The sequence below is a fragment of the Aythya ferina genome (genome assembly GCF_964211825.1).
Source record: "Aythya ferina genome assembly, chromosome: 10".
Taxonomy (NCBI): Eukaryota; Metazoa; Chordata; class Aves; order Anseriformes; family Anatidae; genus Aythya; species Aythya ferina.
Window position 1 is genome coordinate 1,453,734 of NC_140306.1, and position 18,772 is coordinate 1,472,505.

The 18,772-nt window shown below is 42.3% G+C and overlaps 1 long non-coding RNA gene across 1 annotated transcript in view; it reads right to left on the reverse strand.

Annotated features, from left to right (window-relative positions):
- The window catches only part of LOC311441948, a 44,942-nt gene that overhangs the window by 20,319 nt on the left and 5,851 nt on the right, over positions 1-18,772 (reverse strand). The window contains exons 2-4 of the long non-coding RNA XR_014696343.1: positions 15,048-15,078; positions 14,133-14,370; positions 5,121-5,206 (exon numbers count right to left, since the gene is read on the reverse strand). This is a non-coding gene — a long non-coding RNA (uncharacterized lncRNA). The remainder of the gene's footprint in view (positions 1-5,120; positions 5,207-14,132; positions 14,371-15,047; positions 15,079-18,772) is intronic.

Sequence of the window (18,772 nt, forward strand, 5' to 3'; positions counted from 1 at the left end):
CTCCTGTCCTGGGCCGCTTTTATTTGGGCATCAGCTGGCTTGTGCATAAGCAAGCTCAGTTCTAAAGCAATTGATAAAAGTGACAGAAGAGCTGTACATCTAAATGCTGCGGGTTCCTGTGTAGGGCACACAGAATAACAGCTCGTTCCTGCAGCATGTGGTTCCCACAGGGCAATGAGACCTGTTAAACTCCAACGGCAACTGGCGCTGGGCTGAGGGTGTGGGAGGGAAGCACTCACCATCCCCCGAACTTTTTAAATTTTTAATTGGTCTGCACTGGTTTCCTTTGTGAAATTTTGGGAACTGGTAGGAAAGTTCTAGAGGAGAAAGCAAGCTGCAGCAGACTGCCGAGCCGGCAGCGAGACGTGGTGGCCCCGGAGAAGTGAGCTGGCGCTGGGAAGGATAGCAGGTGCTGCTGGAGACCTGCCTGGCAGATGCCGATTTTGCCTTCAGGCTGTTCCCAAAGAGAGCACCTGGCAAAACGGAGGCTTTGATGCCACCTGTCTTTTCCAGGGGGAGCATGTGGTGGTGACAAGCCCGGCCCGTGGCCACGGGCAGCCTCCAGGGCACCTGCTCAGCGCTGTGCAGGATGCTCACTGCTGGTCTCCACATGTTGCCTGGTGCAGCAGCAGTGCAAACAAATCCAAAGTCATCTCACTGTGCACACTTTGACCCAGCATGGTAAAACTGAACTGACACGAGTACAAACATTTCTGTTAATGGATTCTTCTGCCATCACGTTAATTGCAGTAGCAGTTAATAGCCAGAAGAAACAGAAGTTTAAAATCCACGTGACTGCAATACTTCATGTACGAGATTCTAAGAAGAACCGAGTTTTAAACACACTCTGGAGACACCAGCAGTGTTGCTGTCATCACAGGGTACACAAGAGAATTTGTGTAGCACAGTTCATGCAGAAAATACCAACTGAAAAATTATATTCATATTTACCTTGCCAGAGGTAAAACAATGCACTCAGAAGTTCCCCATCAAGCTGACACTGAAACAAATACCTGTGATTACTACTTCAAACACTACTGCAAACCCTACTGTGAAGCAGTTCATCAGGTTACTCGGCAATAGCTTCCGACCTCTACTGGGATCGCATTTACTGGGATCACCCAGTGCTGCCCTCGTGCCTGAGCTTTGGCCATCTGCTGACTCTGCAGGCAGCAAGCAGGAATTGGTGGCTGCTTGAACCGAACGGCTGCAAAAAAGAGCGAGACCAGTCACAAAGTGGGAACAATGACTACTGGAAATTGGCCACTGGAGAAACTTCTGGATGTACTGGGAACACAGGAGGTCCTGCAGGAGAGTGGCCCCATTTCAGGGCTCCCCCTGGACCAAAAGGTCTACCAGCTTTAAGAGGAGCACCAGCTTTCTTCTCTTCGTTTCAAGGCAGGGAGATGAATGTCTCCAGTACTGACAAGGGACCTTCCCAAAGGATATGCCTTTGCATATTGGTCTCCCACTGTGGAGATGGATGAAGACAGTCCAAGTAAAACCCAGCATTTTTAGAGATGAAACAACTGAATTCAGTTCAGCAATGCTGAATTTGACAAGTCTCTCTGCCCCACTGTATTCACAGTCGGTTTCCCTTTGTACCACCTAAGCTTGATTCTTACTACAAGCTTCCTCTGTTATCACCAGGGTTGCCAATTAGGACAGATTTCTGCTTTGCCATAATTTTGGAAGTTTATGTATAAAATATCCCGGTTATTTTGTTACTATTTTATATTAGTCTAGAATATCTAGGTCAAAGCCATCTTCCAGGCATCTCTAAGTCTTTATTTTCTTTCTTGTTGTCACAGAAAGGAAAAAATATAGTCAGAAAAGTCAACATAGCCCTGTTGTACCTGACCCAATTCCCAATCCATTTGTTTCCATTCTCAGACGTGCTAGAGGAGGTGAACACAGTCATACTTATCCACAAAAAAATAACAGAAAAGTTGTGATGTGCTCAGTGAAGCTAATTTGAGAAGTCTGGAAGCAGCGCTAGGACAGCTATTGCCCATTCCTGTCCTTAATCCCTTAAAGGCTTGATAGATACCATCATCAGCCCCGCAGCTCAGGAGCGATGGAGCCAAAGGAGATTCTGTGCATAGCTGCAGTTTTTCATAGACCTCTGTGTCCCTGTGACAAGTCTCATGCCTCCTCGCAATCCAATACACTTTTAATGGCCATCCTTTGCCCCTCTCCTCCCAAGCAGGCTGCAGCTCAGCTGCTGACAGAGCTGGAGGAAATCACTCCCAGAGGCCAAGAAGCAGCACGAATCCCTTGGTCTACGTAAATTCAGAGCCAGGCCATTCACAGCTGGAGGCTGGGAAAAAGTACTTGAATACAGTGCTGTGTGCCCATGGGATTTGCACACTCACGGGCCTTGCATGCTCACCAGGACGAGCACTGCTGGAAAGGGGCTGAGGCAGCACCCGGACGCAGATCAACCCAGTGGGTCTGTGCTGGATAGCAGCTCCGGTGCAGCTTCTGTCCCTTGTTTAAAATGATTCTTCCCTGGATGAGGGAGCCTTCCCTGCACCTGTGCAATTTTTCTCCAGTTGGATTCTTCTTAACAAGAACACACAATCACAGAGATTGTTGTGCATCATCTCTACAAACACTTGGTATTCAAGTTCAAGTGAACCCCGTTTTGTCTGTGACCATTCCCTTTTTTATATACTCATAGTCCTTACATAGAGAGGTGAAAAAACGAAGTTCCTTCAGATATTTACAGAGTAAAATGCTATCAAAAGGGCAAATTTCAGAGCATGCAGCTGAAGACAGAGGCCATATGTAACACACACATATACAGGTCACACTTGACAAATGTAATTTCATACATTTTTCCCTGCTTGGTAGTAAAACCCTTCATGAGATGTCCTTCTTAACTTGCTTTTTTCTGTAGAGTTACAGAGGACAGTGCTGCAATATCTATTTATAAAACCCACTAAGCTGAGTTCTTTATTTTCCTTCTTTATTTCTTGATGAAAGATTACATTGATGCCCACATTGTTCATAATTGCTCTGCATTTCCCATTCTAGCCCAAGGTCAATCTGACATACAGTACTTTACAGAAAGCGCAAATATGACAAGGGAGCACTGGGATTTTTTCCTTTATACCCTTTGCATTAAAAACTGAATTGTGTTCTTTTCTCAGTAGCAACATGATTCTTTGAGGGAGAGAAAGAAACACCACATAAGTTAAATGCTTTCAGTAACTTAAAGAAATCTAGCTAAAGTAACTGAAAAGAACAGGTACATTTTGCTCAGAAATAACCTGGGACATTAAGAGTTCAATATTAAACATAGAAGGCCGAACACTAGTAAAGAAGAGCTCAGGTATAAACACAAAGCAGGCGGATCACTTGTGGCTACATGAACCAAGCTCTTTGTGGACACAACCTATTTGACTTTGTCTCTGCAGAACTAGATATTACTTCATTCGTTAATTGTAAAGAGGAACAAGTTTAAGTTATGCTGACCATTCCTTTGTTTCGCTTTTCTTTGCCTTCTGAGCCCTCTTATTGAGAAATCAGATTTCCATTAATAAAACCAATTTACTTCACTCTGCTTGTTGAGCAAGAAAAAAGCCTTGTGAAATTCCCAGCTGTGGCTGTGAGATATTGCTACTTCCTCTCTCTCTCTCCTCCCTATTTCTTAGGGACTTCTCCCTTATTAAAACACACATTTTCATAATTTTTTAAGGTTTCTCAGTGTTACAGTGCTACATAGATGCATTTGGGTACTTTGAAGAAGTTTTGTGAGCAATATTGCAGTGGTAAACCCCAGTCATATCTTCATTTCATCACATGGCAATGTTTTATTCTCCTAACTGCTCTAAGTCATTATTGAGCTAAGTGCTGATTGTCAGAAAGAAGGATCATTAGGAAAATTGAAGAGGCATCTAGATGAGTCTCATGGGTCCATCAAAAGGGAGGAAAAAAACGTCCAGATCTCATACTTCTTGTGAGTCTGTGCCATGTGGTTGCGGATGGCAAGCACTGCTCTAGCTCTCCCACCCAGCTCCACCTCACTGCCAGGGAGGTGTGCTTGTACATGTCTGCATCAACAGCAAAGGCTTTGCCATGTATTAATTCTCTAGGCAAATCCTAACACAAAAAAAATAACAAAATATGCACGACATAATGCAAATCCAAAGCCTGGCTTGTACCATCCAACAGCCTGTAAACACGCATCTGGTAGAGACAACCAAAACTAAGTCATGTAACAAGAGAGAAAGGAAAAACCATCTGAGTTTGCTAATGTTGATGCTTTTTTTGCTTTTTTTTTTTTTTTTTGCTTTCAACAATTAATGCCAACAAAAAAGGAACACAATGTGTCAGCCCAACCCATAATAATAATTTCCAAAACAAAGCAAATGGACACAGAATGAAACTTTATAAATTTCAATAGAAACCTGTGTCCCATCTACTGGTCCAAGTGAAATATTTACTTGTATCTATTGCCTGACAGTCACACATCTTTTATAAGTGCAGAACACAGCACACACAGAATGTGAGGCAAAGTCCCATAAAACTTATTTTCCAGAAGCAACTGAAGAGCAAATGAAAAATAAAACCAGCACACCTGAAGCCCTGTACAGCCTGAAGCATGCCTAACAAATTTTATGGTGAATTAATTTTAGTTTTTTTTTATAATCAAAAACTACCAGGACTGAAATGGTACCATAAATTTCAGCTCTGAACCTTCCAGAGTGTGTATTCTGAAGAACAATAATTGAAAGTCTATTGAATTTTTCAGTGCTGTAAAAATAAAGCTCTCAGGAAAAAATCTTGAATGTCAGGTCAGTATTTGATAAACCAAAAACATAATTATACCTTAGCAGAAAAAGAATACACTACTAATTTCCATTAAAATTGCAAAGCCCTTCCTTCAGCTGCTTCCTCTTCTAATAAAACTCTGTGAGATGGAAATTACAACAGCCTGTTTGGAAATTACAACAGCTCTGCTTTCAAGCTACACCACTCTGCCCCATACGTCTTTAGCTTCATTCCAAATCCTTTCTCTTGAAACCACAAGCACCACTTACACACTCAGAATGAGTTGCAATGACCTTCCAACGTTGGTGCCTACAAGTTAAACCTAGAAACAAACGCGTTACCTGGCTTTGAAGAAATCTCAGGGCATTATTCTGCTGGTGCAGCAATATACCCAGTGTCCCAGGCTCAGTCAACATCTGGTCTTCACCTAATAAAAGAAATGCCTCCTTTGAAATGCCATTAATTGTTTTATTGCTGATACCTAGCCAGCCATTAATATTTTCCTGGAATACTGCACTGAAGCTTCTTCCACCTTTTCTTCACTAAAAGGTACTAAATCAGAAGCTGGTAAATGAATTGGACAGCATTTAAAACGTGGCTCAGCTGAACAAGCATACTTGCTGTTCACCCCTGCCTCCTGGAGACGTTGTATCTGAAGGTATAGAGCTGGAGCGTGGCAATTGAACAAAGCTGAACTGCTTACTCTGCAGACTTTCAAGTTCACCATCTCCTTTATTGATTCCAACAACTTGTCTATCACAATTGTGAAACAAGGGGGATATTTGTGAGCTCCTTCTGCAGTACAAATCCCCAAATCTGGGTCTGTGCACACTGAGCAGCTCAGTCGTCTCCAGAAATTTGTCTGAATTTTTCCTTGGTAGTGCTGAACTTCAGCAGGGGCAGGGGAGGATAACCAATGCTTTGTGATGGGTTTTCCTGGGTTTGGGCAGCAGCACTCACTCAGCCAGGCAGCCTCCTGCTCTGCGCAACAAATCCAGTGGTTTGTGGCAGGCCGAGGGCTGCAATCAATCCCAGCAAACTTCTTGCAAACAACAGAGATCAGAAAACGCTACAAGTTGTGCACATGCCTTTTTATGCATGTTGCTTTTTTCCCTTAAAATTAGCACTTTAGCTGCTGCAGTCAATGTGCTCAAGCAGCACTGCTTAATTTAACTAAGCATACAAAAACTCTTCTTGGTTCACTGTGATTTGCAATTTAACAATACATATGCAAATGAAATTAGTGCTGGCAAAAATAATTATAGTTGCTCTTGGGAGGATTAATAACTAAAGTCTGCCCTGCTTATGCTGAGGTTTAATTTAATTCTGTTGCATATATTAAATGAAGAAACTAATTCTGTGTTCAATATTGTGTTTGGCAGTTAATATGCACTCACATGAATGCATATTTATTTAGATGGAGTGAAAAAGACCGTATGCACAGATACACTCGTATATCCTGTAAAGATACAAATAATGATAATTAGCTAGTGGATGAACAGCACTGGTTTTTGTTTTTATTTTTTTTTCCTGCATGTGCCAAAAAAGCTGCCATTCATCATTTTAAAGTGGTTAGGATTGACTTATGACTATTAGGCATAATAACCGTGTGTAAACTGTCCCCTAAGGCTACTAGTATTTAATAACAGCACAACCACAGCTCTATACAAAGTTCATACAAACAAATCAGATTTCGAGCACCACTATAAATACCTCCCTCCTTTACAGGCTTGCTTGCTGGGTTTTGGTTGGGGTTTGCAGCAGCAGCCCCCCGTCCTCCCCCCAGCACCCACCCCAGCATGGCACGGCCGCCTGGCACAGCACTACCATGGGCTGAGAGTACTGCAGGGCTCCCAGCACCTTGCAAAAGGAAATCCTTCTGAACAGCAATGTAATTATCTGGCTATTTGCAAGACTTTCATGAGTTGGATTAGCTTTATTGAAGCCAGTGGGTACAACAGCTGTCTTTCATTTAGGATTAGCATAAAAATCAATCAAGCCCCCTTATGGTGCTAGAAAGCTGAATCCATAAGAGTTCCAATAAAAACACCATGCATCTGAAAAAAAAAAAAAAAAAAAAAAAAAAAAAGTGAAAGTATTATGAAGCCAGGGAATAAATATCAGAATTGGACATCACCCACTGGAGATGTTTGACCAGATTTGTTTGGCATCTACAGTTTTGCTCTATAGTACTTATTCTAGAACTTGAAGGCTAAGGTAATATTATCTAATTAACTTGTAAATACTGTTTTAAAAATGATGTTCACTTTTAAACACTTAAAACTTCCCTGTGCTTCACTACAGGAGATCGTATATTGCCACATGCGAAAACATTTTATGTAATCCCTAGAGTTTCAGACTCCATTTGAGTGTTACTCCACAGAAAAGCCAGAGAAAATCACTTCCCATAATATTATAAATTGTACTATTTTCCAATAGGAAATTTAAAGTACATGACAACTTACAGGAACATAATGTTATTACTCTAAAGATATTCAGCAACACCTTGAATCACTGTAGCAAGATCCATTTGGTAGAACATCAAAAACGGTACATCCTACAGAAATTCTCTCTTCACTCTTATTAACTATTTATAATATTAACTATTATTAGCTTACTGCACGTGTAAGTCACATTTTCATTCAAAAAAAAATGAAAAATAAAAAGTGTTATTGGATAGTGCAAAGCAAACAAAAGATGCATCATGCAATCATGAATTAACTCATTCAACATGAAACAGCCTCATCTTTAAAAGTGTGGGTAAATCTCCCCAAAACCATCCCTTAACTAACAGTTGCTTAAAATTCATCTTTGTGCAGCAATACCACTCCCATGGGATGTGTTACCTGATTGGACTTTGAAGACAAAAATAATTTTTGTGAGGTGAAGATGCTTAAGCACATCAGAGGCACAGGTGCAAGCTCATTAAATTTTAAAATGTTATTTGAATCAGACACTAAAACTCCTGTCTGTAGTTCATTCAGCTTGCTTACATATGAGCATAGAAATTCTGAGACAGTCCTTGTTGGTTTTTTTTTTGGATTTTTCTTTTTAATACTGGCTTACTAATTGCACTAAGGAGAGTAAATTCAGTATAAAGGTGATTATTGTCGTGGTTCCGCTCGAGTGGGCAGCCGAGCTCCACCACAGCCGCTCTCTCACTCCCCCTCCTCAAAGAGGAATGGGGAGAAAATATGTGAAAAGGGCTCAAGGATTGAGATAAGGATGAGAAAATCACGCAATAATTATTGTAACGGGCAAAACAGACTCGGCATAAGGAGATAGTAAGATTTATTGTCTACAACTAACAAGCGAGAGAAGTGAGAAAACAAAGGAAAAAAAAACAAAAGCACCTTCCCCCCATCCACCCTTTTCCACCTCCTCCCCCCGAGCGGCGCAGGGGAACGGGGAATGGGGGTTATGGTCAGTCTACAGCACTTCTTCTCTGCCGCTCCTTCTCGGTCACTCTCGTCCCCTGTGCTGTGGGGTCCCACCCACGGGATGCAGTCCTTGATGAACTGATCCGGCGTGGGCTTCCCACAGGCAGCAGCTCTTCCAGAACTGCTCCAGATATGGGTCCGTACCACGGGGTCCATCCCTCAGGAGAAAACTGCTCCAACCTGGCTCCCCTACGGGCAGCAGCTCCTGCCAGATCACCTGCTCCTGCGTGGGCTCCTCTCCACGGGCTACAGGTCCGGCCCGGAATCTGCTCCGGCAGGGGTCTTCCACAGGCGGCAGCCTCCATCGGTGCAGGGCCACCTGCTCCACCGTGGTCTCCTCCACGGGCTGCAGCGTGGAACCCTGCTCCACCGTGGTACTCCATGGGCTGCAGGGGGACATCCTGCTTCACCATGGTCCTCACCACAGGCCGCAGGGGACTTCTGCTCCGGCGCCTGGAGCACCTCTCCCCCTCCTTCCACACTGACCTTGGTGCAAGGCTGTTCTCCCACTCCCTTGACTCTCCCGGCTGCTGTGTGTCGCAGCGTTTTTTCCCTGTCTTAAATATGCTCTCACAGAGGCGCAAAACAACATCGCTTATTGGCTCGGATCTGGAAAACAATGGGGCCCTTCCCAAACATGGGGCAGCTTCTAGATCTTTCTCACAGAAACCACCCCTATGGCTCCCTGCTACCAAAACCTTGCCACGTAAACCCACTACATTCCACCCCTCGCCTCTGTTAAAAGCATATTTAAGACTACTCACAACATACTCTCACTTTACAATTATCACAACAACCTTCACAAAATTCACTTAAATCAAAACGAAAAAGAATTCACCACACCAAAATAAACATAACATCATCACAGCACCGACAAGGTGGACATTTTACACACACACCACCCCTCGTCCCTTCACCACACTAACATCTCACAGTTACTGCTTTCTTAAATTCTTCACAACTTGTACATTCCTAACAATCATCCTGCACATATTTTTGCCCGTTACTTCTACTAACTATCATCCTTATCTCAAATTCCTTGAGCCCCACGTTGGGCGCCAAAAAAGACTGTCGTGGTTCCGCTCGAGTGGGCAGCCGAGCTCCACCACAGCCGCTCTCTCACTCCCCCTCCTCAAAGAGGAATGGGGAGAAAATATGTGAAAAGGGCTCAAGGATTGAGATAAGGATGAGAAAATCACGCAATAATTATTGTAACGGGCAAAACAGACTCGGCATAAGGAGATAGTAAGATTTATTGTCTACAACTAACAAGCGAGAGAAGTGAGAAAACAAAGGAAAAAAAAACAAAAGCACCTTCCCCCCATCCACCCTTTTCCACCTCCTCCCCCCGAGCGGCGCAGGGGAACGGGGAATGGGGGTTATGGTCAGTCTACAGCACTTCTTCTCTGCCGCTCCTTCTCGGTCACTCTCGTCCCCTGTGCTGTGGGGTCCCACCCACGGGATGCAGTCCTTGATGAACTGATCCGGCGTGGGCTTCCCACAGGCAGCAGCTCTTCCAGAACTGCTCCAGATATGGGTCCGTACCACGGGGTCCATCCCTCAGGAGAAAACTGCTCCAACCTGGCTCCCCTACGGGCAGCAGCTCCTGCCAGATCACCTGCTCCTGCGTGGGCTCCTCTCCATGGGCTACAGGTCCGGCCCGGAATCTGCTCCGGCAGGGGTCTTCCACAGGCGGCAGCCTCCATCGGTGCAGGGCCACCTGCTCCACCGTGGTCTCCTCCACGGGCTGCAGCGTGGAACCCTGCTCCACCGTGGTACTCCATGGGCTGCAGGGGGACATCCTGCTTCACCATGGTCCTCACCACAGGCCGCAGGGGACTTCTGCTCCGGCGCCTGGAGCACCTCTCCCCCTCCTTCCACACTGACCTTGGTGCAAGGCTGTTCTCCCACTCCCTTGACTCTCCCGGCTGCTGTGTGTCGCAGCGTTTTTTCCCTGTCTTAAATATGCTCTCACAGAGGCGCAAAACAACATCGCTTATTGGCTCGGATCTGGAAAACAATGGGGCCCTTCCCAAACATGGGGCAGCTTCTAGATCTTTCTCACAGAAACCACCCCTATGGCTCCCTGCTACCAAAACCTTGCCACGTAAACCCACTACAATTATCCATGTGCAAAATTAGTCTTTTTGTAGAACTAGACTTGTGCTTTTTGGTTTCTAATTGGTGCATGGCACCAATCACCAATCTAGGCAAAAGAAAGCACAAAAAGCCACAGTTCAGTGCTACAAGGCAGGTATCTGGCTGTCATTCTGACTTCTGTCCTGGGCTGCAGGCATGGCTGAGCACCCCTCACACTTAGCCCATACCAGCTCAGACCACAGAAGCCCCAACTAACTCGCAAGGTTAAAACATCAGTATGGTTAGTGGTGGGCCCCTTTAAGATACGTGGGCAATTCACAGAATCACAGAATCACAGAATTTCTAGGTTGGAAGAGACCTCAAGGTCATCGAGTCCAACCTCCAACCTAACACTAACAGCCCTCCACTAAACCATATCCCTAAGCTCTACATCTAAGTGTCTTTTGAACACTTCCAGGGATATCCTGCTTCTGACAGTAACTTTTTAAAGCCAGGTTGGAGTCACGAGAGGCAACAAACCAACAAATAAACCTGTTTCCACCTCTGATGCTCATCTGTCAGTCCCATCCTCAGATTTCCTGCTGGTGACAGATAGGATTGATGACACTTTAGCACACATGTGGGACGAATGACTGCTCCCTTCTGCCCCACGCTAGTTCACTGCTCTTCGAGAACTCAAGCTAGAAAGTCCGTACCTGGCACTTACGATATCATTCTGGATTCTCCTGCCCATTGCTCCCATTGATAATCAGCCCTTGTCACTCCCTGCCAGGCAGCCGCCGATGACACCAGTCTCATAGCACAATCTTTACTTCTGCTCCTGCAGATTAGAAAAATGACACTGCTCCTCCAGATGCTCTCCCTTGCAGGCAGGTTGACAGCAACTGTTCTGGTATTTCTTTCTTTTTTCCCTGAGTCTATGCCTTTTCTTAAGCCTAAGACAAATCCTGCCACGCTATGCTTACAAGGAGGTTAATACCAATGACAGATCAATAACTTTGCAATTGCTTTATTCAGTGACAATACACTCTGACAATGCAAAAGGAGGAGGCACCCTTCATAGCTAATTTAATCGTGGCTGTTTAATCCACTTTGCCTTCAGATTTCAGCTACTTCAGTCTTCACTGCTTCCTTAATGAAAATAAAATCAGCTATCTGCAACAGGTGGCAACATACTTGTAAGACCTGCCATGACCTACGCTACTGTCAGAGCCTGCCACATATCAGGAAGGGTCATACCGGTTTTATCTCATTTATTTATTGATTTACTTATCATAAAACAAATGCAACAAATCTCCACGAAAACTAGCTTTCCACATTTATATTGGCAACACTGAAAGTGTTTCCCTAGTTTAACAGGAGGCTTTACTCATAGCTAATATCATCAGAATTTTAAACAGAACCCCTGTATTGGAAGATTCTTATCAAGCTACAAATAAACAAAAATGCTCATTGCTGCCTGGAGATGTTCATCATAATGCAACATCCAAAGTGTTGGAAATGCTTAAAGAAAGACTTCTAAAATCACCGTGTGATCGTTTCTTACTGTGAAGTGACCAGCAGGGCAAGCTAATGAAAAAGGACTTTATATACCTTTTTATAATCTGATACTGTCCCCAGTGAAAATGCACTCAACACAACACATGGTCAAAATGGGCCAAATCATGAATTTGCTAATTTCACTGGAGAAATATGCCTCATAGAGGCATATCTGTGCTCATATATACATATACAAACACACACTGTTTGTATATAGCTGTTGTCCCATGTATTAGCACGCGGTAATGTCTGCAGCATGTCCTTGTCATTTTCTGCTATGTTGCCAAAGTTCTCATTGTGAGAAAGGATGCTAAGAAATCATATATGATTTAATGTAGCCATTTAAATGCAGTAAGATTACTTGCTTAAAACATGAAAAAAAATAGATTTAATGAGGATGATAAAGTAAACGGTAGCGTGGATATAATTGAGGACTGTTACCAAGAAAAACATTAGTGTCAGAGGATTATGGTATTTTTTTAGTACCTTATTAAAACAGTCAGAATGGATATGAACATTTTTAGGGATGTCTTGCCACATAAATAATTGGACCATTACTTTCATACACTGTACACTATATAAAATGTTAATAAGCTTTCTAAAATAGTGCTACATTATAGGAACAGATTTTATATTCCATTAAATATTTGGAACTAAATTATCCACTGCATTTTTGATACTTTTTTCCTTTAGCCTCGTATAATGAAAGGGGGACACAGAACCATGGATACGAATGTTCTGTTTCTGAAGAATTACTCAATGTATTTATTTATTAGGATTTCCATTAACGTCATGAAATATCAGCTATCCTTGTTCTGAAATGCTCTGAACATGCACATTTCATCTTCCACTGCTAATTCTTCTGAAACATTGCCTCACATACTCAGCAAATAACCACCACACAACTAACTGATGGAATACAAGCTGCTTTACTCTTCTCTCCATGCTCTGACATGACTGTACAAACTTTCTCCATATAACCTCGGAAACACAGGCAGCTTGGCCTGGCTACAGAATGGCTATGAACTGATAACCATAGCGAGGGACCCTATATTTCAGTAGAAAGATATAAAATAATAAGGAAGCACCTGGAAGCCATTTCAAAGACCTGAATTCATCGTGATCCTGGAAGTGCCTACATCAACACCAACACATTTTAGATGAAACTTCAAATAGAGAAAGCAGAACTGCGACTGAATGCCAAAGCCTAGAGAGGACACCATAACTATGATGTTGTGTAAGTGAAAACAGCCAGCAAGTCATTGTTTTCAGACACTGGTCAACTTCAGCATTATATGTCAACACTAAAGGATGACCAACTCAAGGATATTTAAAACTGTGCTACATAGAGCTGTGGCTCACAAGTGGACTCACTCAGCCCAAAATTTTCAATAGAATAAAATTTCTCCAAGATCCTTATTTCACAACAGATAATGTTTATCATCAGATAAGAGATCTAAATCTAGACAGGTTTAAAAATATGTACTGTGATTATCAGAAGTATGCAAAGAGGAAAACAATTCAAAGTTTGGGATCTCTCTTGTTTGAGAGAGCAAATGAAAGTCATTCTACTTATCTGACTCTCCAGAGAAGGTAAATAAATCAGATATAAAGCCCTACAATAAGAGTTAAGTGTTTCCTCCCTATGATGCTATAATTTACAGAAACCTTTCAAGGTTGTATATGTCATTGTGGTTTGATTTAGGAGGACCCATAACCTGTTGAAACCAATGAAAAACTCCATATGAACTCAGCAACCTTTGGAATAATTCTTTCTAAACTGATTGAGAGCAAACTTTATGAATTCCAGCACCATGTGGAACAAAACCCGAAGAACATTTTGTTTTTTGGAGTCTTTGCCATGGAATCAAAGAACGAGTATTTTATCTTGGACAACTGACAAAAAAAAAAAAAAAAAAAAAAAAAAATCACATTACTATAACCATGGAGTTGCTGTGCATTCATCTATTGCCAATGATAACCTATGAATACCATAAATGATATGCCATGTGCTTGACTGCTGCACAAATTCACGGCAGATAAAACTCTCAAACAGCTGCAAATGATTATTGGAATTTACTGTATTACCTATTGATATATTTTAATAAAGGAAGGCAGGAACAGCAGAGAGAAAAGTTATACAATGTTATCAGAAAAGCAAACCCTAAGCATCATTGACTCCCCCAAATTGCAAATGCAACACCATTTTGCCAAGGAGCCTGTGAAAAGACTCACTGTGACCCAGTAAAGATCTATTTATCATTGGGTACTTACTCAAATGTACCGTAGATCAGCAATTCTTCCTTCCTGGTACCACATCTTTGGAAAAAGATGGTCCACTAAGATATATACTCAACTATGAAATCATTATACAAATAAGTGTTTTAGAAGGGAATGAAACCCATGTGTGTTTTTTTTTTTGTTTCTCCTCGAAAAATAGATTATCGGAGTCAACTAACTCACAGCCAGTATAAAAAGCAGGTATCTCCATTCAAATTGTCCTGTTCTGTACCTGTAAAAGAATAAATAATAATAATAATACACAAACAAATGACATTACAAATAAATAATAATACATTAATATAGTAAATGTAGGGAGGACACTACAACAAAGATCCATGCACTGGTTTGTGAAAAAACAGTCTGTTGGCTGCATTGTTATCCAAGCACAATGGTCTCCTACTGTCAGACAGTGGCTGAAACAAAGTTCAGGCTTCGATTGGAAAAGAGCATCAGAACAAAGCCCAAATATTGTTTTCAAAGTAGGAGTAGCCTGTAATTACATTTGATTACATAGTTCACTTATTTTCCAACACACGTTTGATGGAGACATAATCATTCAAGTTTGATGTCCATGGACCTAAGTAGCAAATGCTTACAGCACCTGTATTGACCAGCTGGGTGCAGGAGGGATTTGAGGAATCCTTCCACCAGCCAGGGAGCTGTAAGTGAAGCTGCCTGCATTTCTGCTCAGTAAAGAGACAGCAATCTCTTCGGTTCTCATTTTTGTTAGACTTGGAAGAACTTTTGTATCTGAAAGAGTTTTATTCTTTTATTTTCAGATTTCACTGCATGATCATGGCAGCACGCTTTCTCTGTGCAGTTCACTGTTACTACAGTCATTAAAATTAACGGTAACGATTACTCAAGGACAGAAAAAGGCTGGAAATGGGAATCCGTATGTCTTACCTGAGAACCAGCTGCATCATTACAGAGGCTGCTGCAAGAAGGAAGTTATGCAGAAAAAATGAATAAACATTCATAATACATAACTTGGATTTTTATTTTTTTTGTTGTCTAGAAAAGTGACAGCTCCTGATCTGTTACATATGGGAGCATCTCATCATTCAAAGGAACCACTTCACGACTTCAACACATGCAACTCACGCAGTAGAAGGCTAGACTCACACTTCTACGTTGTGCAGACATGCGACATCTTTCTGACAGCAGGCAGCAGATTTATTTAATGTCCTGCAGAAGTTAAATAAACAAGGAAATATCATGCAGCCTTACAAACAGCCTGTTTCCACTCGCTGAGCTTATTTATTCAGAAATACCCATACCTTGTGGTGTGGCAGTGCTTTCAGAGGTAGGGATTAGGAGAAGCAGCAAGTAACACTCAAGGACAAGGACAAAGGCTCAAAGGCACAGACAAGAAGCCCTGTACCTAAATGCTGGCCTTGTAAGCAAAAGCTTGTTCACATCCCAATGATGATGGCATTGGCAAAGGGCAACATTGCTGGAAATTCCAGCTACTGGCTGAAGAAAACAGTTGGACACTAAAAATGTGTTAAATTCACACACAATGCTGTATGAACATTACGTGAGATGTGAAAACGCAGATTCACAAGTACTAGCATTACAAGAAGTCAAGGCCTGGATGTCCTTGGCTGTTCTTTGGAACCCCAAGGTCTGGGCCGGCTCCAGGAACTCTCCCTTGTAACTGGATGACCTGAGCGAGCAGACTGGCTTCAGGTAGAGGCAGAACAGCAGCCTTTAAAGGCCACACAAAGCCTCCTGCAAATGTACTTTCTAATTTTACTCATGTTGAAGGGCAAATAGCGTGCTATGTCTGTTGGAGACATGGGTTGACAACCTATTACCTGCTAATGAGTCCCTGAGCAAATTTTACTTAACAGAACTGTACAACTACACGCCAATAATGAACAGTTTTTCCAAAAGCTTATTTCTGCCAATACAGAAAGACCATATTATATAAATAATATGCAATTTTTATGAATGGTTGCTAATTGCAATATTATTGTCAGGGATAATGAGACCACCTAAACATAATGACTTCCCTAGAAGACGTGCATGCTGCTAGCTGAGAAACATTCCTATGTTTTACTGCAGCCAATACTCACAATTTTAATGCACACAAATCACAAACCTAAAGAAAGACAACAAACTGTGCTCCTTCTTCATGCTTGAATAAGGAAGAGTCATAATCTGAAATTAAACATCCTTTCTGGTGTCTCAGACTACTTATTGAAATCCTTGCAATGTTTTTCCTTCAGCACAGTAACATGTGGTGGAAAAATACTTCCCCCGTCATTCTTTTTTCAGGATGGGATGAGTCACAACAGCTTCAGGTGCTTTGTGTTATGACTAACCTCCATCACGAAGGGAGCAAAGGGCTTCCCACAGCATTCCCTACTCAGCCTGTATTTCGGCAAGACTCCCACTAAAATCAATAGGCATTTTGCAGGAGTTATGAGTAAAGAATGAGGAGAGCAGCATAAAGTAAGGTCTATTTCTAGTTAAAGAAAGCCCTTCTCTTAGAAGTATATCATTTTAAGTTTACCGTAAGATTAAATTAGGATTCCTAGAGCAGCTATTAACAATGTTACATATCGTTTGTTTTACATATGCATTGTGCCATTTGTGTCTGCCAAGGAACCTGTGTGGTGTCAGAAGCAGTTGTGCACAGTGGAAACCAGATTCAAAGCAGGGCCTCAGTGAGACAGAAATAAAAACACTGGCAATTTGCAGCTTTGTCATAACCAGCTCCTAATGAAACCATTCTTATTTTACAGTTCCAAAGTACACAGTGAGAACACATGCTCTAGTAAGGGCAGGAATATTCTTCCCTACTCAGCATCTGTATGTCCCTTCCCATACCACAGTGCAGGGCAGAAGAATAGCCTTTACATAAATCTGTGTATATACATATATCACAAGTGTTTTTGCCATAATATGGAAATTCCCAAGTGGCTAAACGGAAGCCAGCAAATAAAATAAGAAAGTTACTTGTCAGTAGCATATTTGAATTTAACTTCATGAAAATGTTACAACTCTTCACTATGGAAATTGCTTTACATGTATCTGTGTATTAGACATTGTGCATTAATCATTTTCTCTACTTAGGAGCCACTTAAGACATTTTATTGATTACACTTTTGTAATTATAAAGTGTTATAAACTAGAACAGTGACATGCTTTTAGAGGAGTGTTTACTCACAGCAATGCATTGAGACAGGATTATAGAGCATCATGGTATAAGGCTTTAGCCCTTCAAATTATTATTTCATGCAGCGCACTGCTGAGGATTTTTTGATTTGTTCCTCTAAAATATGCTTTGACACAGCAGAGCAGAAGCTTCCCAGTGATCTGTGAAAATCAGTCAGCATATTTTAAATAGAGGGGTCTAACAGTTTTGAAACTCATACACTGGGTCAAAATGAATTTACAGCTGTGCTTGCAAGTGCTACACTGCTAAAAAAGCACAGTTTGCCTTTTGAATTCTAAACGAAATGCTGCTAATATGAAGACTATACAGAAAAAAATAAGAACTGCTACAATACTTAAATCTCCCTTTTCAAAATGGTTTAGGTATTGGGGAGAGAAAGTTTCATCCAATTTCACAAACATTTCAATACCTACGGACATGTCCAAGCTGCAAAATACTGCATGGATTGGTGGTGCCAAAGAGAGCAGAGACTGAAGTCAGTGTGGATGCCGTGCAGAGCACTACGTACACTTCTGAAGGTGAGCTAGCATATCCTATCACATGGACGTGCAGTGCCATCGTTTGCAGGACCGTGGGGTCAGCTGGCATCAGTCACCTCACTGATGGCGCCGTGGCACTCTGCATGTCCTGAATGTCCATTAGAGCCTCCAACATAGCTTCCTACAAATTAAAAAGGATTTATTTCCCTGGACTCTTTGGAAAGAGTTTTGTGCACTTCTGAGACCATGATATCACATCATTACTATTCTTTAGTCTCCCAGTACACCACTGAGCCTCGTCTTTGGCCACAGAGTGAACAAGAGGGCAGGGTAACACAGACACCAGTGACTCTTCACACAGTAGGGGTGGAACAGGTACATGGTGGACACTCCCGGGGAGAGATATGAGATGCTGTCCTGGTTTCAGTTAGCACAGAATTAATTTTCTTCCTAGTAGCTGGTGGAATGCTGTGTTTTGGCTTAGAATGAGAAGAGTGCTGATAACACCCCGATGCTTTAATTGTTGCAGAGCAGTGCTTATACTAAGCCAAGGACATCTCAGCCTTTGCTCTGTCCTGCCAACGGGCAGGCTGGGGGGTGCAGTAAGAGCTGGGAGGGGACAGACCCAGGACAGGTGACCCAAACTAGCCAAAGGGGTATTCCATACCATCTGACGTCATGCTAAACAATATATAGGGGTGGCTAGCCGGGGGGAGGGGGCCGGACTGCTCGGGGTTAGGCTGGGCATCGGTCAGCGGGTGGTGAGCAATTGCATTGTGCATCACTTGTTTGTACATACTATTATTACTTTCGTATTATCACCATTGTATCATCATTATTATTATTGTTATTATTATTTTGTTATTTTTTTTTCCTGTCTTATTAAACTGTCTTTATCTCAACTCACGGGCTTCACTTTCCATTTCTCTCCCCGTCCCAGAGAGGGAGGGGGGAGGGTGAGCGAA